The sequence below is a fragment of the Pinus tabuliformis genome, chromosome 2_1 (assembly GCF_031772625.1).
Source record: "Pinus tabuliformis cultivar Carrire ecotype Pingquan chromosome 2_1, CPIR1, whole genome shotgun sequence".
NCBI lineage: Eukaryota > Viridiplantae > Streptophyta > Pinopsida > Pinales > Pinaceae > Pinus > Pinus tabuliformis.
In genome coordinates, this window is record NC_142299.1 from 486,281,559 (window position 1) to 486,305,538 (window position 23,980).

At 38.8% G+C, this 23,980-nt stretch overlaps 1 protein-coding gene across 4 annotated transcripts in view; it reads right to left on the minus strand.

Annotated features, from left to right (window-relative positions):
- The window catches only part of LOC149201027 (uncharacterized), a 292,878-nt gene that overhangs the window by 88,831 nt on the left and 180,067 nt on the right, over nt 1-23,980 (minus strand). The window lies entirely within an intron of this gene.

The following is a 23,980-nucleotide window of genomic DNA, read 5'->3' on the forward strand; positions in this document are numbered from 1 at the left end:
TCTAACACCTGTCTCCACTGAACTGTCCATGCACTGAGTTAACTGATGTATTCTTTAGTTGCTTTATGAGTTAATAATTAGTGAATTAATTAATAATTAATTCACATCACTCATCACTAGTGTATTTGCAGTTAAACTAAATACAACTAGTTCAACCAAGTCAAACTGAACACAACTCCATCAACTCCACCAAACTCAACCACATGAGTTCTAACTGAAGTCCATCATGCAATAGCTCAACTGACCCATAAGAAAAGCGTATTTCCTTCTAACAGCTGCATGTGCCACATCTGTAGCTCGAACTGAAGTGCTCCAAGAGGATAAGATAATGTTTATAGTCCAAATATTATTATGAGATAATAATATTCGACTGTTCTATTTTTAGCCTGGCAGTGTAAAAATGGACTCCGCCCATATGTCTAAAAATAGAAGTCCATCTATTTTTACCAACATGACCAATCATCCACAAATAGCATCCTGCAACTCATAGACCATGATCCATATGTCTAAAAATAGACATAGTCTAAAAATAGACTTTGCGCCAAAAAATAGCTTGCGGGCCCACTTAGTGAAGGCGACTTCTTTCCACTAAGCTCCATCATCTTGTTGCATTCTCAACAGGGCGCAGGATCCCCCAAGGGCAGTTTTGTGGCTAAAAGCCCATATTTTGGTCAAAATTTGTAATCCAAGTGTAAAGACTCCGCATTTTGTGGTCGCGGAGCGCATAGGTGTTAAAGAGTCATAGGATTGTCCGCCTTTATTTTGGGAATGTAATGTCGGTTGTAGAAGATCTACCCATGGTACGCGGACCATGGGATTGTATAAAAAGAGCTACGCTCTAAGTAGAGAAAGATGGAACATGTAAGAAAGTGATGACTCTAAGCAGAATTCTAAGTTCAGGTCGTAGCGTAGGTAGAGACTCTGCGGCTGAGTGCTCAGAGACCTAGAAGTCCGCACTTGAGTGCGCGGACCCCTGCAGCTGAATGTGCAGGGCAGGTTAAGTCTATAATTGTCTGGAATTATCAATAAAGATAAGTACTCTACAATTTTTGTGTCTTTCTTTCCTGTTTATGCATCTTGTTATGTTGGGTATGAATTTCACTTATAATTCTTATATGATGCGCGAATATATGTAAATGTGTTGGTTAAGAGAACGCAAGTAAGAACATCTATTTACGCGAAGCTAAATAAGATCGATTAATAAGATAAGTAAGACACTTAACCTAGTTTGGGAAATATCGCATTTCGTTGCCCTAGCAGCGCAAAAGTCCCTGAGCCGCAGGTTAGGGCTGCGCGAAAGCCAATTGTACCCTTTTGCCAAGGCACTAAAGGGTGGAACAGAGGGTTAAGAAACCTGCGTGAAGGCAGGTATAGCCGGAATAAACCGACATCACAACCATCTCAAGGGTGCGGAAACTTCGTTCCAACATCCCCCCATACTGCTTCGGGTGAGACTTCGATCTGCGCTCCATAGGTTGATGCCGAAAGGGCTAGTGTAGGGATTTGTTTGGCTATCTAACACTGAACCTGACTAAGGCCCATCAAGCCAACAAACCTCCTGGTCCAAAACTCCTCCCAAACATTGATCCTCTGTTGTAACTACAACTCCCAAACTTTCTCGACAAGTGTTGCCCGAATGAACCCCCAAATCACCTCTACGTGTTCCAGAAATACGCTCTATTGAATCAAAGGTTGAGTAGTGTGGCCACGAATCTCCTCTGGTTCTCCTCCAAGGTAGTGTGAAATGCCTTCCTAGGGTGGCACTCGAAGTCCCTCGAAGAAAGGTTGAGTCTCCCGCCTGCGAAACTCGATGCTAAACATCCAAGTAACTCGGCAAAGCAGCTCGAGCAACACAAATGAATTCGATGTCCAAAATGACACCTTGATTTGGGGAGCTCCTCCTCCTTATACTTTGTCAGCCTTCCTTCCCCCTTGTGGGCCCCTCTCCAAGCCATTCGATTCCCCTCCAAGGCAATTTGAATTGCCCAAGTGCATTTTCCCACATGGGTGGCCCCCACCTTCCACTAGCAATCTAATTCAGCCTTCCTTTCTCCTAAGTTCCTAAGTCAAAAATGCTTGGGTTTCTTTATTCATCAAAATTTATGCAAAATTTTGGGGAGACTAAAACCAGTTACAAATTTATTTGGGAAGGGGCATGACAGTCCTCCCCTCCCAAATGTTGCTTGCCCTTGAGCAACTTCAGCGCTGGGTGCTCCAAAATGTGTTCACCCTCCCATGTCGCATCCTCATCTGGCAGGTTCTTCCAACGCACCAAAAACTCCCTAATGATCCTACTCCTCAACTTCCTCTCTCAAGTCTCCAAAATGGCCTCAGGCTCCAAAACCAAATGTCCCTCATCGTCCAGTGGGGCTAACTCTACTATTGTTGCCACCCGTTGTCCCAACACCTTTTTGAGGCATAAGACATGGAAGATGTTGTTATTAGAATAAAGCTATTTAGTGTTTAATGCTCATTCTTATTAGTTGTTTCTATTTTTATCTTTTTAGCAGTTTCTTAGAAGAAACTGGTTGTCTCTATTTCCTAATAGAAACTTGATGTTTCTATTTCTGTAAAATATGTCTGTATTACTTATTGAGCTTCATTTGCTCATTAAAATCAATTCAATTCATTCATTGATTATGGTATCAGAGCTCAGGTATTGTTTTCGAAATAATTTTTGTCATTTTTTGGAAAAATTTTGCTTCATTTTGAAATAGCTTTGTAGGAGTCTGAAATTTTTTTACTAGGTCAGGTTTGGTTTGATTCCGAGTTACAGCCAGTCTTGGGAGGTCAATTTTTTGTCTATGAGAGACGAGTTCATCATTTTTGTTGGCACCGAGTTTTATTATTTGCCAGGGAAGCAATAATTAGAGCAAAAAAAAGGACGCATTTGCTCAGTGAGAGGAAGCCGAAATACATCAAGACAATGGCAGTCGATGGAGATTTCTGAATCTGTCTTGACGCAGAAGGAAGCCGCAAGGCGTTCTCACTGTCCAGATACTTTTTTCCACCCACGAGATCTCTGTAAACACAAGCACGTCCTCCGACTATAACAACGTCGCACACTGGAGATCGAATCGTGCCAGATCCAGCATCTCTGCAGGCAAAATTCCATCCGTCCATGTATCATTTCTCAGCGTCCCGAGGTTGCAGACATTATCGAAAATATACTGAAGACCAGCCACGAATTCTTCGTTGCTCAGAGTGCCCTCTTTTTCAATTATATCCAACCACCTTCCGCTCAAACCCTAAGACGTCTCTTGACTTCTGCAAACAGTTTTTTCAGCGTGACACTAGTTGACTGGATTACCAGCGAAAGCTTGCACCTTCCCATTAGCGCTGCGCTCCTAGCAGATGCTCACGGCAACGGATGAGCCACTACAAGAGAATGTGCAGTCGATCAGCGTGCACGGGCCGCCTGAGTTAGAAACGCTGCTGCTGCTCGCCGTCCTCTTCCCTCCCGAAACTCTCTGTGCAATATTTTGCCTCATCCAAGCATCCACAGATAAGTGGTCCCCGTCCCATTTTTTGGTCATTACCGTTGCAAAGTAGCCGCAGGCCCGAGTATTTTTTTTAGGGCAGAAAAAGAAATCTGTCTGTGTGAATTTTGAGGCCAAAATTCAGCCTATCAGGGTATATTCCAGCAAGATCTTCGAGGAGGTTCTGTCAGTCTGCAACACAGAATTCAGAGCAATTAAATGCTGGTCTAAAAGTGTTGCAATCAAGGCAGATTCAACACAGGTTGACTGGCATGAATTTCCAGGAGAAGTCAGATCTGTGGCTTGAAGTTCTAGGCATTTAATTGTTGTAGAGTGGTCTGAAATTTGAGGCCTATTTGTGATATCAGTTATTTTTATAACATTGCCTGAGGCAGTTCTGTGGTAGCGGATCAAGACTGAAGCTTGAGCTGGGCATCGGATCAGCTCTGTGCACTAGTATCTGTCAGATCTTGACAGGATCAGGTCTTGGGAAATGTATAGATGGCTTCGCTAACCGAGCTGATGTTAAAAGGCAATCAGCGTTTTAATGGCAGCAATTATAACATCTAGAAACAGAGAATGTTGACCATTTTTGAATATCAGCGTCTTGACCAACTCGTTCTGAACAAAGAGCTCCGTCCTGGTATAGCTGGTACCGATCAAGATAAGTTTGATGATCAAAATCGAGAGGTTGTTATGCTTCTCAAACTCTCTGTAACTGATGATCAGTTACCGCAGATTCCTTCCAGCAAGACCGCTGCCGAAATCTGGCAACATTTGAAGGAATTGCACGAGACATCGACAAGAGCAGAGCTTTCTTTCTCAAGAATCAGTTGTTCTCCATCATGATGGACAAACATATGTCTTTACAGGAACATCTTAACAAGATTAAAGACATTTGAGATCAGCTCGAAGCCATTGGTCAGACCATGGAGGAAGAAGATATGGTAGTCATCACTCTGAAATGTCTACGAAAATCTTATGAGCACTTCATAGAAACACTCAGCATTACCTCCACTAATGTTGATCTGAAGTTTCCAAAGTTATGCACCAAACTCATGCAGCAAGATCGTTGGACACAACAGTTTGGTAGTGGTGCTTCATCAGCCTCCTCAGAAAATGCTTTCGCTGCCAAATATCAGTCCTCTGAGTCCTTTCAGCAGAAAGGTTCTTCTCAGCCTTTTGATCCTGCTAGGAAGAAAAATGTGCAGTGTAATTACGGTCACAAGTTTGGCCACATGAAGAAAGATTGCCGACAAAGGATTGCTTTTGAATAGAAGAAACAGGGAGGGCCCCATCAGACAGCAAATGTTGCAGAACATTCCGAGCAGACAAAATCTGCCTTTTACGCCTTTATGGCTAAAAGGTCTTCAGATCATGTCCCGTCTTCTACCTGGTACATTGACTCTGGTGCATCACGCCATTTCTCTCACAGGTGTGACTGGTTTATTGACTTTTCATCTTTCAGTGATTCTGTGGTATTCGGCGGAGGTGAAGAGTACACAGTGGTTGGCAAAGGTACAGTTCAAATCTAGTCTAGTGGGCGCACACTCATCTTCCTGAATGTGTACTATGTTCCTGGTATGGAAATTAATCTGTTGTCTGTCAGCCAGATTATGAGGCACTCTCCTCAGCTTGATGTAGTGTTCAGTGCGCATAAGTGCTCCATTATCGACAAGGACACTAGTCTTACAGTTGCTGTTGGCCTAGAGGATCATGGTCTATACAGGCTTCTTGACACTAGAGATTCTCCAAAAGTAGCTCTAGCAGCTCATGTTTCTCCTATCAGCACTCTATGGCATCAGCGATATGGGCATCTAAACATGCAGTATCTCTCTCAGCTCTCTCGGGAGGGACTTGTGTCAGGGTTACCTGATATTCAAACTCAGCAGTTGGGAGTATGCGGCGCCTATCAAGCTGGCAAGCAACATCGGTCTTCATTCAAGGATGGAGAATCTTGGCGTGCATCTAAGGTACTCCAGTTAATTCATGCTGATATTTGTGGTCCTATGCATACATCTTCCATCACTGGTTGCAAATATTTTTTGTTTATTGTAGATGATTTCAGTAGAAAGATGTGTGTGTATTTTCTGAAAAATAAATCTGATGTATTTAGTATCTTTCAGAAGTTCAAATCCTTAGTTGAAAAAATGTCTGGCTGTAATATCATAACTCTTAGGACAGATAACGGGGGGGGGATTTTGTTCTTCTGCTTTCTCAAACTTTTGTGATACTCATGGCATCAAACGTCAGTTAACTACACCCTACACTCCTCAGCAGAACAATGTTGTCGAATGTCGCAACCATACGATTGTTGAAATGGCTCGTTCCATGTTACAACACAGGAGTGTTCCAAACAAATTCTTGGCTGAAGCAGTATTTACTGTTGTCTCTCTTCTTAACTGATCACCTACTCAGGCTGTTAAAGTGAAGACTCCCGAAGAGGTTTGGTATGGCCGTAAGCCTAAGATCAATCACCTAAAATTATTTGGCTCAGTTGCATATGTTTGGATTCCAACTGCTAAGCGCTCTAAGTTGGATTCCAAAAGCCAGAAACTCATGATGACAAGGTACAGTGATCACCACAAGGCCTACAAGTTGATAGATATAGCCTCTAGTCGTCTTAGCTTCAGTCTTGATGTAGTAGTTGATGAAGACAAAGGATTCTTTCAGTCTCCTCCTTCTAAGCAGTGTTCTGAGGATCAACCTCACAGTGTTCTTCTTCCGGTAGGTCCACCTAATGGGAGGGATGATGCAGCATCAGTATTTGATGATGCACTACCTGAGCTTCCTCCGGAAAATAATCCTCCTCTTGCTGCTCCTATTGTTCCTGAGCCTTCTTCATCTCCTCCTAATATTGGTTCCTCTACTCTCCGGCCTAAATGGTGGGCTAAAACCATTGGTGATCTCCAAGATAATGAGCTCCTTGAAGGTAGAACTTCTAGACATAAGAGCAAACAGCAGTCTACAGTAAATTTTGCTCTTATGGCTAACCTGCACAGTATTTTTGAGCCTCAAACCTATTCAGAGGCTAAGGGTACACCTGAGTGGGAACAGGCTATGGAAGCTGAATTCCAGAGTCTTCAGAAGAATCACACTTGGACCCTTTCTGATCTTCCTGCAGGGAAAAAGCCCATTAGCTGCAAATGGGTGTATAAAGTGAAATACAAAGCAGACGGAACCCTAGACAAGTATAAAGCTCGCCTTGTTGCTCGAGGGTTCTCACAGAAGGAAGGCATTGACTATGAGGAGACCTTTGCTCCTACAGCCAAGATGAGTACCATACGGCTTGTCCTTGCCTTAGCAGCTCAGTTCAATTGGAAAGTCCATCAGATGGATGTAAAGAGTGCTTTTCTGAATGGTGACTTACAGGAAGAAGTCTACATGACGCAGCCTCCAGGATTCAAGGTTGTCGGTCAAGAACAAAAAGTCTATAGATTAGTCAAAGCACTCTATGGTCTGAAACAAGCTCCTCGGGCTTGGTACATGAAAATTGATCAGTACCTCACAGATCATGGTTTTTAGCGGAGTCCATCTGATGCAAACCTGTATATCAAGCATACTGGTGATGATATTTTGTTTGTGGTTGTCTATGTGGATGACCTTATCATTACTGGCAGCTCAACACATTTGATCCATGGGATCAAACAGGATTTGTGCAGCACTTTTGATATGACAGATTTAGGACTTCTTCATTACTGTTTGGGGGTTGAAGTCTGGCAGACTGAGAACAACATCTTTCTCTCTCAATCCAAGTATGCCAAAAATCTTGTCGACAAATTTAGAATGCAGGATTGAAAACCTGCCACGACTCCTATGGAACCAAGGCTCAAACTTTCAGCTCATTCATCCTCACCCCTTGTGGATGAAACTTTATTCAGGCAATTAGTGGGCAGCCTCATCTACCTCACTGCCACTAGACCTGACATCAGTTTTGCAGTGAGCTACATTTCCCACTTCATGGCAGCTCCTAAGGCTAATCATTGGATAGCAACGAAGCATGTGCTGTGTTATGTGCGTGGCACTCCTGATTATGGACTTCTGTACACTCGAAGTTCCGATCCTATACTCAATGGTTACACAAATTCTAACTGGGCCGGTTCGGTTGATGACCATAAATCTACAGTTGGGTATGTGTTTAATCTAGGATCTGGTGCTGTCACCTGGACTAGTAAGAAGCAGCAGGCAGTGGCTCTCTTCTCAACAAAAGCAGAGTATCGGGGAGCAGTTAAGGCATCTTGTGAGGCAGTTTGGCTTCGACGTATGCTTGCGGATATGCATGTTTTCCAGACAGGCCCTACTCCTTTGTTCTGTGATAATCAGGGAGTGCTCAAACTTGCCAAGAATCCAGTCTTTCATGAATGAACAAAGCATGTAGCAACCCATTGTCACTACATTCGCCAACTTGTTGAAGACAGATCTGTCCAATTGCGATATGTTCCCACAACAGAGCAGCCCGTCGACATCTTCACTAAGCCTCTTGGTCCTGATAAGTTTGTAAAACTCAAAGGGTCTATCGGTGTTGTAAATAGATTGAGCATTAAGGGAGGGTATTAGAATAATGTTATTTAGTGTTTAATGCTCATTCTTATTAGTTGTTTCTATTTTTATCTTTTTAGTAGTTTCTTAAAAGAAACTGGTTGTTTCTATTTCCTAATAGAAACTTTATGTTTCTATTCTGTAAAATATCTGTGTATTACTTATTGAGCTTCATTTGCTCATAAAAATCAATTCAATTCATTCATTGATTAGTTGTGAATCCTGCTCCCCTGAGGCATCTCCAACTCGTAGTCCACCTCTCCAACTCGTCTGACCACCCTGTACGGCCCATAGAAACGTGGTTGTAGCTACTCGGCTCCTTTTGCTTCAAGGTGGACTGTCTATATGGTTGTAACAGGGATACACCAAATCCCCCTCCTCAAAGTGTCTCTCAGTCCGGTGCCTGTCAGCGTACATCTTCTGTTGATTTTGTGTTGTTACTAAGTTGTCCTTAAGAGCCTTGAGAATGTCTTGGCTCTCTAGGATCTAGTCTTTGGCCTTTGGGGCCTAGCTATCTCCAAAAACAATGTCAACAAAAGACAATGCATCATAACCATACAAAGCATGGAAAGGGGTCATACCGATGGACATGTGATGAGTGGTGTTGTAGCAATACTCGCCCAAGTGCAGCCATCGAATCCAAGCCCTCTGCTACCCAGTCACATAGTTCCTAAGGTACCCCTCCAGCCACTGATTAACTCGCTCTATCTGGCCATCTGTCCGGGGGTAGTAGCTCGTGCTAGGGATGAGCTCAGCACCAACCAATCTGAAGAGCTCCTGCCAAAATCCTCCCATGAACCTGATGTCCCAGTCATTCACTATGTTTTTAGGCAGCCCATGCAACTGGAAAACTTCTCTAAAGAATAGCTCTGCAACCTGTGAAGCTGAATACCGGGTCGGGATGGCGAAGAAGTGGGCATACTTAGTCAACTGATCAACTACCACATAGATGCAATCCTTGCCCTGTACTGTGGGGAGCCTAGTGATGAATTCCATAGAGATACTCTCCATTTCCCCTTAGGGATGGAGAGCAGCTGGAAAAAGGTGGGGTGAATCAATTCCCCTTTGTTCCTCTTACATGCCTCACATTATTGTGCGTGCCTCAACACGTCCCCCTTGAGGCCCTTGCATTTGAAACGCTCCCTAACTGCCATGTATGTTTTTCTGAACCCCTAATGCCCTGACAATGGCGAGTCATGTGCTGCTTGGAGCACTCTCTCCCTTAACTGCGAGCTGGGGACCAGAAATATGTGCCCCTTGTAGTAGATGATGTTGGCATTATGGTACAAGTGTTGTCCTTGATGGAAACTCACATATATGATAACCAGATGTATCCACAGGTCAGTTCAGAAATGATAAAGTGATGCATGATGGAAACTCACATTGTAACGAGTCAATTCCAAGGTAACTGAGTAATGGCATAGAAGAAAGGGATGATGGGACAAAGGATTATAGATCATAATAAAGAAATTGAGAAAGAGAATGTTTTAAGTTGTATGCAATGTTTAACGTAGTCCAAATCACGTATACACGCGGGTTCACAGAATATTAGGCGCTTACGTATGCACGCAGTTTCTCAAAAAGAAAAGCGTGTATGGGATGGAAAATTAAGGTTGAAGAATACCAAGGGTCCATACCATGGTATTAACCCACAATATTAAGCAGAATAACGGTTACTTGATCCCATCTAAGAATACCATAGGTTCTAAGTGTTGTTTTGGTCCATGGTATTGACAAAGGCTCTAAGTATATAAGGAGGAGAAAATCAAAGCGCTAAATGTGCAAGTGAAAGGGTTTTTCAAGAATATATCTGAAGTATATTTTGTGTTGTAAGGGCTATGGTTATGATATAGATCTGAAACATCTTGTGCACCCTTGGATACAATGTTGTATCAGGATCATGAGACCTTAAATGACTTATCATTGTATGATCTGATAATGGATAGGCTAAATCTAAGTGCTAACGCATGTTTTATCCTTTAAAAGTTATGATTTGGGTATTCTGAAGTCTTGAAAAGTGATGAAGTTATAAGTCATTATTTGAAGCTCTATACACAAATTCGCCTCGATGAAGGCGCGTATACACATGGATTCGACACTTCCAAGTAGCATACGCAGAAAAAGGGCTTGTTGTTTAGAAATGACTGATCTATATGATCAATGCTGCTATTTTACTATTGTTTTTCAATGATGTCTTCATTAAATCTGAAGTTAAACTAATTGTATAAGGAGATTGAGTCTGGCTGACTAATTGATTGAGTAAGAAGGATGATCTTTCGCTGCTATCTGTTTAGAACTCCGTAATTTCATAGTAGATCTTCATAATGTCTTTGGTTAGTACAATTTTTGGTTCAGAAGTTTTATGTTTCAGTATCTTTAGAGGTATACGCGGGTTGAGTTACAGAAAGTAGCGTATAAACGCAAGTTTTCCTCATTGAAGTAGCATATACATTATGACATATGTTTTTGAGGTTGCAATTGGTTCTAGTTGTTGATGCAGTGTTCTAGGTTCAGCTCTGTGTTCTGGTGACAGTGATTTGATTGTTCAGATTGATTGATTGTGATTTGCTTCAGAGTTGATGGGTTTCAATGAATGGTTGATGCAGTTGTGTTTGATGGTTGTATTGTAGTGGTGATTGATTTTGAGCTTTCAATGTTACTGATGGGTTCAGTCTAAAAATTTGATGAAACGTGGCCTACATATTGTGTTGATGTGTACCAGGAGTATCCAATCTGAAAATTTATGAAACCTGGTCCCTGGAGAAAGAGTGAAGGTGGTAGCCTTCTGTAGGTCGGCACCTACGAACTGGTAATCATATCAGCCAATACAAGAGCTAGGGGGTCGGAGCTCCCTTCCAATAGAAGCTGGAAAACTTGTAAAGGTTGTAGCCTGTTGACCACTACGTGTCAACCACCCATAGCAGTACACCCCATTTTTTCGCAAAAGGGATAGCACCTGATCAACGTGTCCATGCCATTCGACTATCATCATTAGCCCGATCATGTTATGTTGTAAACTCAGTTTGCATGTCTACATTGTAAATAATCTTAGCAAATTTGTATCATGCATATAATTGCCTAGGTAAACCTAATTTTCTAGTGATGATCTACATTCCGGAAAGTTTTTTGTCTCACCAATCCATGATCGACAGAGTTTTCCTTCAGCCTAACCCCAAAGTCGGAATGAATTTTGTCATTAGACTCTTAGGGGAGTCCTAGTGTGCTAAATCGAGTCTATGTAAAAGTGATTTGGGATTAATCATAACTATTTGGTTAGGCTATTTTATTACAAATTGTTTTATCTGCTAAGATTATGTTTGTGTTGCAAAACTGGGTAGTCTATGAGGGTCTATGTCAAATGGGTTTTCCCCTCTTGAGATGTAAAAATGTAAAAATCATGATGTAAAGTGTCTTGAGGGTTAGAAAATGTTTTATCCCCTCATAAGTCTTAGGTCCTAGGTAATTTTTCCAAAGGCTAAGTTCGAGAGTCTCTTTAAATAAAAAATAAAAAATTATAAAATAATAATAAGTCAAAGTTTTGAAGAAATAAATGCAAAATTTTAATTTTTTAATATATTAAAATGCATTTAGAATTTTGACGGATGAGATTAAAAGAGAGTTTAATCCTCATCAATAGTCGAGATCACATTGACATGGATCACTCGAACTAGCCGTTGGGAAATTTTTCTTTAAATAGGGGGTCAAGGGTCATTTGAGATCATTCGACCTTGGAGTCGTGTGCTGAGTGAAAGCTCTCTTGTAATCGTTTTTCATGTGCAAATAAAGAAAGACTTTGGGGTTAATCTCTGTTGGTGTTACTCTGCGGGAAATGTTGTAAGATGTTTTATTTTCTTGCATAGATTTACTTTCAGCCATTGATGTTAGCTTATTGAAGAGTGATTTAGACACAGGTATCTTGTCTGATCACTGGGGTTTGAATGATAGTTTAATTTCTGAATATAATGGCAGGTATCTCCATTAGATCTGAATTTCATTGTCATTTTCTCTCTCTATGTTAATGGTTGAATTAAGTTGTGCAGGAAATCCTTTTTTTTAGATTACCGGGCATTCAGGGAAGTTCTCGCTGAACCAGCCAACTCCCGAAAAAGCATTTTCTGAAGAGCCCAGTTGGTTTTGATCCCGGGCTTATCATTAGAATTTTTCTGGTGGATGCATGAAGGGTTTTCTGAAGCACCTCATCTTAAATTTAAAATCTTAAAAAAATATATGTGTGGCATAATGACAGATCTGGCTGCTTAGAGCCTTTATCTTGTGAACACTGTAATTATTTAGCTGGTTTTAGAATTTTTAGTTTCATCCTTGCACATATTACTTCTAGGTATTCTGTTTTGCCATTGCAGGTTACAGGTCTGAAGAGGAGGCTTTTTTTTAAGCCAGATCTAGGCCCTGGAGGGTAAGATCTGGCCTCAGGCTCAGCTATCGCAAGAGTATTTATTTCAGGTCTGGAGAATTTTTTGTGGGGTTTTTCAACAGGAAATCTGAAGCAAAAGGATTTGAATTTTTTATAAGTTTTTCTGGAGAATTTTGTCACCTGTCTGCTGCTGCTTGGGGTTTCATTTTTACAAGAGAATTTTAGCATTTTTTTTAAGGAAATTGTGTAAATCCATAGTTGCCCTGCATCCAACTACAAGGGAATCGCTGCCCTACCATTACCCATCACTCCAACTCCTTCAAAACCTACATGCTATCTCCTCATTGTTTTATTCATTATCTGCCATTTCCCTTCTACGCACCTTCTATCCACTATCGTTTCCCTCCACGCAGTGATCTCATCCACCTGCGAGTTGTACGCTTGACTCCATCCAGCCCTCCCTCAGCATCTTCCACGTAGCCCATTGTTGCCTCAGCTATTTCTCCCGCAAGCCTGCAGCTTCCTTTCACTGCCATACGAGGACTAGATCCACGTCCAATCAACCTCCAAAAGGCAGCTCCTCAATTCGTCCCTCTCTGCGGTCTCCATTCACATGTACATCCTGCGTCCCCTCACCCTAGCTCTCAGATCTGCCCACGCTACCTTACCCTGCCTTCATGCGCATTTTTCCTTCCTTATGTTTTGCGTTAAGTGTTCTCCCTTCCTCATTGACCTGCGTTTTGCCCTCCTCCCGTCGAGCTATCCAACCTGCAAACAAAACTCAAAACGCTGCCACATCTGCCCATTATCGCTGCAAATCCATCCACGACCTCCCGCGTCCTTTCCTCCATCTTCCTTACTCGATTTCTTCCGTCGCCGTCCTCCAACCTACATATTAGCAATGGCAAGCAAAAAAGGGTCAATTTTTTTTTTGCGTGGTTTGGTTTAGGGTTGGCATGATTAGATTCTTAGGTTAGCGTATTATTTTTTTTATGAAATGTGTTTTTAATATACAAAAGATTATAAATTTGATTTTCATTTTTGTTATATATACGACTAGGTTTTAGACTTAGAGTTAGATTCATTTTATTTATTGATAGTTCAGGCTTTGGTTATTTTTTAGTTTTAGAATTAGACTTTTATTTATTTACTTTTGATTTTATTTAGCTTAAGTTCTAGTTTTATTTTTAGATATATTTAAGTTTTGTTTTGTTTCATTTTGATTTTCAAAAAAAAAAAAAATCATAAAAGGTTTTAGGGTTTTTGGTTTTGATCAAAAATATATATATATATATATAATATATAATATAAAATAATAAAAATAAATAAAAATAAAAAATCCTAAAGCATAAGGAGAATTTTGTGGTATTAGTGCTGGTTAACATTTAAATTTTGTCGTTATTTAAAGCATTTGATCTTTTGAAGTTTAATTGTTAAAGCTTTGTGCATCTATTGAGCATCTTGCATCTGGTGAAATTAATCACTGCTTGGATCAATTAATGTTAGATATATTGCAAGCGATTGTTAAAGATTTCTATTGTGGAATTACAATTTTCATATTTCTATCTCCTAAGCAGCAGCAGCAAACCCATTACTTGGTTTTCATTAACTCCATAAGGCACTGGTATTAATCATTTTTAATCAAATTATAAATCTTGTTGAGCCTTAATCAAGTAGACGATTGCCTCGCTGTGTCTCTGAACTGGTTGTTTCTCAACTAGTTCTTCTTTTCCATAGGGTCTACCCCCCTTAGCTTGCTTCAGGGAGATGGCTTAAATGGAGAGATCGGGGATCAGGGTGACAGCCCCCGATCTGAGCGTTGTCGCGGTGCCTAGACACTTTGTGCGACAACATAGCCTTCAACAAGTAGATGTCTGCGTACTAGAAAGAGTCTGCACCAGTACAAAACTTGTAAACACTTTTTAATAAGAAGATTGAAGACTGAGACGACATCATCGATGGTTTCTTCCCACATTGGGTTTCCACCTGAAAAATCTTGGTGTTCACGTGTGTTGCTTATGTGTGTTGATTTATTTTGTTCTTACTACATCTGTTCACCGCTTAGTAAAGGCATCACACTCTAATTTAAGTTCAACAGACAATGAATTAGCTTTTTAGAGAGAAAATTTTCCGGAGAAATCACATCAAATAATTTATTGGAGCCAACGCTTCGAACCCTCCACTGTGGTTCATCATCAGGGCAAAGGTGGAGCATCTGATCTAACATTAATGATATATATAGGTGGAGATGCTTAAAAAATAATAAATTGATTTGTTAGAAAGTCAAAAATAAAAATTAATTAAATAAAAAATAAATTTTATTGAAACGTTATAAAGTCAATGTAATTACAAAAAATTAAAAACATCCTCATAAAAAAAATAATAATAATATCAAATAAACTATAAAATAAATAAATAAGCATAAAAAATGAATAATTAAGAATCATACAAATTTTCAAAAAAATAAATAAAATAAATAAAAATAAGCATAAAAAATCAAGAATTAAGAATTATACATTTTTCCAAAAAATATAAATAAATAAATAAATAACTAATATTAATAGATAAATAAATAAATGTAAAATGTAAATTAAATAAATAATAATATTAAATCAATAAAAATTAAGAAAAATAAATAAATATATGTGTGTGTGTGTGTGTGTGTGTGTGTGTGTGTGCGTGTTCCAAGGGAAAAATCAAAATCCAGATAAACAGAGAAATTCATGGAATAAACAAAAACTAAGAATGGAGAGCAGGGATCTAGTTGCTACTAATTTTCTATACATTGGTTTCATTCATTATAGTCACAGACATACGCTGTTTGGTTTTTGTAAAATCGCATATACAGTTTGAAAAAGGAAATTATTATTGTAAAAGTTTAAAAACTAATTCACCTTCCCCCCCCCCCCCCTCAAGTATTTTTCCCAACAATTGGTATCAGAGCAGGTCCTTCAGAAGAAGCTTGATTGCTTGAAGGAAGATCTCTCAAGATGAGCAATCAAGATGGAATGGCATCTATCAGACCACCAATCTTCAACAGAAATAACTTAGCATATTGGAAGATAAGAACCAGAGCCTATCTTCAGTCACTTGGAGCTGATGTTTGGGCAATTGTGGAAGGAGGATACCAATATCCAGCAGCAGTCCCCACAGATCCAGCAGAAAAGAAATCATATGAAACCAATGCCAAAGTCGTCAATGCATTATTGGGAAGTCTATCAGAATCAGAATTCGTCAAAGTCATGCAGCTCAACACAGCCAAAGCAATATGGGACAAAATCATTCAGAGCTACGAAGGAGACTCCCAGGTAAAACGTGCTAAACTCCAAACTCTCAGAATTCAATATGAAACTCTCAAGATGCATAGTGATGAAAGTATTGCTAGTTACTTTTTACGAGTAGATGAGATTGTAAATCATATGAAGAATCTAGGTGAAGAAATAAAAGAGGCTACTATAGTAGAGAAAATTTTAAGATCTCTATCTTCTAAATTTGAGTCAAAAGTATCTGCCATTGAAGAGAAGCAGGATCTACAATCTGTTATTGTTGTTCAACTTCATGGAATTTTAACTACCTTTGAAATGAGGAAAGGAGGTCCATCAGAAATCAGAGAAGCCACTTTCAAAGCCTCTGCAAAGGGAAAAGAAAAGGAAGATCTCAAGGAATCAGGATATATATCAGAAGAAGACGAGGTAAACTTTGTGAAGAAACTTCAACTAGGTTTCAAAAGATTCAAAGGTAAGCTTCCCTTCAAATTTTTTGCTTGTGGTAGAGTTGGTCATTATGTTGCTAAATGTCCTCATAAAGATAACCATGACAAAGGAAAGGATTCTGCAAAAGGTAATAGGAAACAGTTTGTTAATAGAAGAAGTTATTATACTCATGAAGATAGTGATGGCCTGTCTAATAGTGATGAAGGTGAATCTGATCAAGATATTAAACTACTCATGGCTTATGAAAATGATAAGTTTATGGATGCCTTAGAAGAAGAATATTTTCTTGAAGAAATCACTCAACTCAAAATCTGCTTGGAAGAAAATAATATAGTCATAGACACTTTGACACATCAACTCACGGAAAGGGAAAAGCACAATGAAAAATTAGAGTGTGAAGTAGTGAGTCTAAGAAAGGAACTTGAGAAGACAAAATCTCTGAATCTTAGATTTGCTAAAGGATCAGAAACCTTAGATGAAATCATCAAGGTTCAATGTTCTCCTCTTATAAAGACTGGTCTTGGATACACTGGAGAAACATCCCAACCAGAAAAGTCTTTAGCCATCACCAGAAGCTATCTTAATGCAGCAAAAACCAATCAACAATGCATCAATCCTCAGCAAAAGCCTAAAGGTACTCCCCAGGTAAATCATGCTCATTTTACTCCAAGGGTGAACATCAATAGAAGCACTAACCAAAAGGTGAACAATACCAAAAGATTTTATGATCACAGAAACTTCTTCTTTAATGGACAATGCTTTTCATGCCATAACTTTGGTCATAAGGTTGCTCAATGTGTTGCTTACAAAACTATCATGACTAGAGAAGCAAGAAAACAAAGGAGCGTGACAGGAATTAAGAAGAGCTCTTATTATAACTTTCCACCTCTCGAAGATGAAATTGATGTTCATTTTGCAATAACTTTGGTCATGAAGAATTTGAATGCCGGAGCAAATTTTGGCCAACATATCAAAAGAATCAAACATCATCACACTCCAAGGTATGGAAAAAGAAGGAAATACAGCCAGAAAGATGTGGGATAGCTCTGTTTGCAGAAGGACAAGAAAATCAGTGGTACATTGATAGCGAATGCTCAAAACACATGACATGTGATAAAGATAAACTCATTTCATACAATGCTTTAGAAAATGAAAAGAATGTCTCTTTTGGAAATGACACACTAGCTATCATTAAGGGTAAAGGTTATGTTTATCTAAAATAAAAGGTTAAAGCTAGAAATGTTATGTATGTTGATGGATTAAAACATAACTTATTGAATGTTAGTCAAATGTGTGATCAAGGAAATGAAGTTGTGTTTCGATCAAAAGAATGTGTGGTTCGTGAGCTTGACACAAGAAAGACCATAATCAAAGGTACAAGAACTCCAAGCAATCTATATATACTAGAAGGAGGTCAAGAACAATGTTATCTAAGAAAAACAGAAGAGAATTGGTTATGGCACAAAAGATTGGGGCATCTAAGCTTTTCTCAAATAAGAAAATCATGCAGGCTCAAGGTTGTTCGTGATCTTCCAGATATCATCATCCCAGAAAGTACCATCTGCAAACCATGTCAATTCGGTAAGAAAACCAGAGTTCAATTCAATGTCAAAGAAGGATAAGCAAGCCTCTTGAACTCATTTATACTGATTTGTGTGGACCAACAAGGAAAAGGTCACCTCGTCGAAAAGAATACTACATTTTATTCATTGATGATTTTTCTAGAATGTGTTGGATTGGGTTACTAAAACATAAAGATGAAGCATTTGAAAAGTTTAAGGTCTTCAAAGCTTTAGTTGAAAATGAATTAGATCTAAAAATCAAATGTATCAGATCTAATCGGGGAGGAGAATTCATATCAAATGAATTCTTTGAATTTTGTGAACAACATGGAATAAAAAGACAATTCTTTGTTGCCAGAACTCCAAAACAAAATGGCGTGGTGAAAAGAATGAATAGAATAGATCAACAAATGGCTCAAGCTATGCTTGATGAATCTGGAACTTCTAACACCTTCTGGGGTGAAGTTGCACATACTACAGTAAATATTCTCAACAAAGCTCATGTACGTGTAAATAGTGATAAAACTCCATATGAACTTTGGTATGGTAAGCTTCCCACTGTAAAACACTTCAGAGTTTTTGGAAGAAAATGTTTCATCAAAAAGACTGATGAAAAACTTGGTAAGTTTGAACCTAGAGCAGACGAAGGAATATTTCTTGGTTATTCATCTAGAAGTAAAGGATACAAATGTTATAATAAGAGACTTCGAAAAATTGTTGAATGCATTGATGTTGTAATCGATGAAGCATGCAGAAATCTGAAACAGGTGACATCAGCAAAAGAAGATGATAATAATGAAGACAGTGAATGCTTTCCCGTATCAAATCGAAATGATATAGAGGAAGAAACCAATGAAGCATCAAAAGAAGATACATCTGACAGGGAAAAGCTCCATCCATGTATGTTCAAAAGAATCATCCAGAATCTCAAATTCTAGGAGAAAAAGGGTTTGGAGTAGAAACAAGAAGAACTCTTGTAGGATCTTCTAGTTATCTAGCCTTATTATCCTCCATATAACCACAAAATGTAAATGAAGCTAGCAAAGATGAATGTTGGGTTAAGGTCATGGATGAAGAACTTGACCAAATTGAAAAGAATGATACTTGGGAATTAGTTCCTAGACCTCATGATAAAAATGTTATAGGGACAAAATGGATATTCAAGAATAAGTTGAATGAAAATGGAAAGGTAAGTAGGAATAAAGCAAGGCTTGTTTGTAAAGGGTATGCACAACAAGAAGGTATAGACTTTGAAGAAACTTTTGCACCTGTAGCTAGACTTGAAGCCATAAGAATGTTTCTTGCTCTTTCAAGTTTTCGAAAATTCAAAGTTTATCAAATGGATGTAAAATCTGCATTTCTTAATGGAGATCTAGAAGAAGAAGTATATGTTGAACAACCAAAAGGATTCATTTTGGGAAATGATGCAAAGCTTGTATGCAAACTCAAAAAAGCTTTATATGGACTGAAACAAGCTCCGAGGGCATGGTATTATCGTCTTGACAAATATCTTCAACAACAAGGCTTCACAAAAGGATCCGCAAACAGCAACTTATATACAAAAATTGAGAATGATAAACTGCTAATTATTGTTGTTTATGTTGATGATATCATCTTTGGCAGTAATGAAGAATCTATGAGTCAAAACTTTGCTTTTGTTATGCAGCAAGAATTTGAAATGTCTTTACTTGGAGAACTAACCTATTTTCTTGGTCTACAAGTGCAACAAACAAAAGATGGCATCTTTCTCTCACAAACTAAATATCTCAAGCAGATTCTGAAGAAGTAGGAATGGAAGATTCCAAACCAGTATGTACTCCAATGGTAACAGGATGTAGTCTCAATTCTAATGATGATTCTCCTACAGTGAATCAACCAGAGTACAGATCTATGATTGGAAGTCTACTTTATCTAACAGGTACCAGACTAGATATCATGCATGCAGTAGGAATTGTTGGAAAATTCCAAGCCAATCCGAAGGAATCACATCTTCAAGAAATAAAGAGAATATTCAAATATCTCAAAAGAATTCAATACTTTGGTCTATGGTATCCTAAAGATACAAATCTCACCCTTCATGCATGTACAGATGCGGATTGGGCTGGAAATGTTAATGACTGAAAAAGAACTAATGGAGGTGCATTTTATATGAGATCACAATTAGTATCTTGGTTCAGCAAGAAACAAAGTTTGATTGCCTTATCTACAACGGAAGCAAAATATATGGTTAATGCATCCTCCTGCACACAACTTCTCTAGATGATGCAAACATTACAAGATATTCAAATTAAATGTTCTCCACCCATATCCATCTGATGTGATAACACAAGTGCAATTAGTATTTCGAAAAATCTTGTTATGCACTCCAAGACCAAGCACATACCCATTAAGTACCACTTTCTACGAGAACAAGTGCTTGAACAAAAGGTTAAATTAGAGTATGTTCCCTCCAAAGATCAGGTTGCTAATATATTTACCAAACCTCTTCCCAGAGAAGCATTTGAATATCTCAGACAAAAGTTGGGAGTTGTTTCTGCCTCATCTTGTTGTTAAAACCAGTTTGTTCAGATTCAGAGGATTGTTTTCTATACGCGGATTTCATGAAGCAGAGTCGCGTATATACGCGAGTTTTTGTGTTGACAGTAGCATATGTGTTTTTCCGATAGAAAAACAATGGGTCTCAAAATCAATTTCTGACATGCCTGTTCAGTCTAATGTTGATGGATACAGTCCGTTGATATGCTTTTCTCATTGATGTTTATTTGATTGATGAAGATGCCTTGATGAATGAATTGTTGACAATGCACAAGTAGCACAGGTTCAGGGGGAGCATTAGCCTTCAAAATATTATGCATTGATATCATAGGTTGGCATCATGGTTGCTAAATTCAGCTATGGTCTCAGTTATTAATGTCATTTGATGAAAAGATCATGTAAAGACCTATGGTGTAATAATATGTATCTTTTTGTCATAGTCTATTATGGATGAGTCCCTTTGGGGACATGATGTAATTTGTACCCCCACTATGCATGGGAAGGATGATGTAATGATTGCAATTTTCAGTCATGCATGAACATTTGATGTATCCCCACTTGGTAAGTTGGTTGGGTGATTGATGTATGTATGAGTCATTGGTGATAGAAAGTTAATAACTTAATACTCATATAGTTGAGCTATAGAGTCATGTCATTCTTTTGAAAAATATTTCTGCAGACTTTGCATGTGCTCAGAGAGAGCATGGACAGTATAGTGCATCTCAGCATGTACTAAGGGGGAGAATATCTTGGTCCGCCCTTTGCCCTTGATGTCAAAGGGAGAGAGTATCTTGGTGTTGTTTCATACATCTAACAGGTTCTACAGCTTGAAGTGATAAACACCAATATGGTTGCCATCAAGTCCAAAGGGGGAGATTGTTGGCATTACGGTACAGGTGTTGTCCTTGATGGCAACTCACATATATGATAACCAGATGTATCCACAAGTCAATTCAGAAATGATAAAGTGATGCATGATGGCAACTCACATTGTAACAGGTCAATTCCGAGGTAACAGAGTAATGGCACAGAAGAACAGGATGATGGAACAAAGGATTACAGATCAGAATCAAGAAATTGAGGAAAGAAAATGTTTTAAGTTGTGTACGTTGTTTAACATAATCCAAGTCACATATACATGCGGGTTCATATAATACAAGGCGTGCATACGTATTCACGCAGTTTCTTAGAAGGAAAAGCACGTATGCGATGGAAAATTAAGGTTAAAGAATACCAAGGGTACATACCATGGTATTAGTGCACAATATTGAGCGGAATAACGGTTACTTGATCCCGTCTAAGAATACCATTCGTTCTAAGTGTTGTTTTGGTCCATGATATTGACAAAGGCTCTAATTATATAAGGAGGAGAAAATCAAAGGGCTAAATGTGCAAGTGAAATGACTTTTCAAGAATACTTCTAACTGAAGTATATTTTGTGTTGTAAGGGTTATGGTTATGATATAGATCTGAAACATCTTGTGCACCCTTGGATACAATGTTGGATTAGGATCATGAGACCTGAAATGACTTATCATTGTATGATCTGATAATGGATAGGCTAGATCTGAGTGCTAACGCATGTTTTATCCTTTAAATGTTATGATCTGGGTATATCTGAAGTCTTGAAAAGTTGTGAAGTTATAAGTCATTATTTGCAGATCTATATGCAGGTTCACCTCAGTGAAGGCGCGTATACACGCGGATTCGGCACTTCCAAGTAGCGTATGCAGAGGAAGGGCTTGTTGTTCAAAAATGACTGATCTATCTAATCAGTGTTGTTGTTTTACTATTGTTTGTCAATGATGTCTTCATTAGATCTGAAGTTAAACTAATTGTATAAGGAGATTGAGTTTGGCTGACTGATTGATTGAGTAAGAAGGATGATCTTTTGCTACTATCTGTTTAGAACTCTGTAATTTGACAATAGATCTTCATAATGTCTTTGGTTAGTACAGTTTTTGGTTTAGAAGTTTTATGATTCAGTATCTTTAGAGGTATACGTAGGTTGAGTTACAGAAAGTAGCGTATACACAAGTTGTCCTCATTGAAGTAGCGTATACATTCTGACATTTTGAGGTTGTAGTTGGTTCTGGTTGTTGATGCGGTGTTTTGGGTTCACCTCTGTGTTCTAGTGACAGTGATCTCACTGTTCAGATTGATTGTGTTTTGCTTCAGAGTTGATGGGTTTCAGTGAATGGTTGATGCAACTGTGTTTGATGGTTGTATTGCAGTGGTGATTGATTTTGAGCTTCAATGTTACTGATGGGTCCAGTCTGAAAATTTTATGACACGTGGCCTACATATTGTGTTGATGTGTACCAAGAGTATCCAGTCTAAAAATTTATGAAACGTGGTCCCTGGAGAAAGAGTGCAGGTGGTAGCCTTTTGTAGGCCGATGCCTACGTACTGGTAATCAATGTTTTTAAAACCGGAACCGGTAACCGGGCCGGTCCACCTAATGAACCGATTTACCGACCGAAACCGGTCTAACCGGGACTGGTTTGGTCTAAACGAACTGGTTTTAGAAAAATACATTAAATAATTAATTTTTAATGAAACAAAACTATTTTTAAGATTTAAAACCATAATTCCAAGCCAATAGAGAAAAAATATGCAAAGTTTGCTCATTTATATAACATGTAAAGGTGAATATATCAAAATGACACTGAGTGCAATACATATCATCGACAAAATAGCAAAATACATAAGCAATGAGACTCTAAATGGCCTATAAAGTCCAAAAACAATGCTGCAAGCTATGAGGCCATTGGCCTACTACAAGTCTATGCAAAGTTTGCTCATTTATATAACATGTAAAGGTGAATATATCAAAATGACACTGAGTGCAATACATATCATCGACAAAATAGCAAAATACATAAGCAATGAGACTCTAAATGGCCTATAAAGTCCAAAAACAATGTTGCAAGCTATGAGGCCATTGGCCTACTACAAGTCTATGCAAAGTTTGCTCATTTATATAACATGTAAAGGTGAATATATCAAAATGACACCGAGTGCAATACAAATCATCGACAAAATAGCAAAATACGTAAGCAATGAGACTCTAAATGGCCTATAAATTCCAAAATCAATGTTGCAAGCTATGAGGCCATTGGCCTACTACAAGTCTATAGTGTACACATGATCAATTAACAAGTTCATCACCACTACTAGCCACAAGATCATCATTAGGAGCTACATAGACATCATCTGGTTCAAAGTCTGAGGATGCCTCAGCCTAATCTGCAACCTTAGTATCAATGCCACCAATAACAATAGAAGTGGACCTAATGGAAGCACGAGTTTGTCGACCTGCACGACTAGTGCCTTCCATTGGTTCTTTGTCTCTCCTTGATGTCGCTACTGATCCTGGTTCTGATGCTGCCACATACTCTGCTTCATCCCCGCTAAAGCCATGTCGATATCAAAATCAGCCTCAAACACAGGTTCTTCAGTCTTCTCCACCCATTCTGATGTTCGATCAATATCGTCCAACACAATGGGATCTAGATCAGGTGTTTTGCTCATCATTTGGTTCCTCCTCAGTCAAAATTTGTATTGCACGAAAACAAGATCATTTAACCGTTTTTGTTCCAAAAGATTTCTCTTCTTCGTGTGTATGCGCTCAAAAACAGACCAATTGCACTCACAACCTGAAGCACTGCAAGTTTGACTGAGGACTCTAATTACAAGCCTTTGCAATTAAGGACACTAGCCACCAAACGACTCCCACCAATGTGTTGCAAAGAAAAAAGCATTAATTAGTAACTTAGT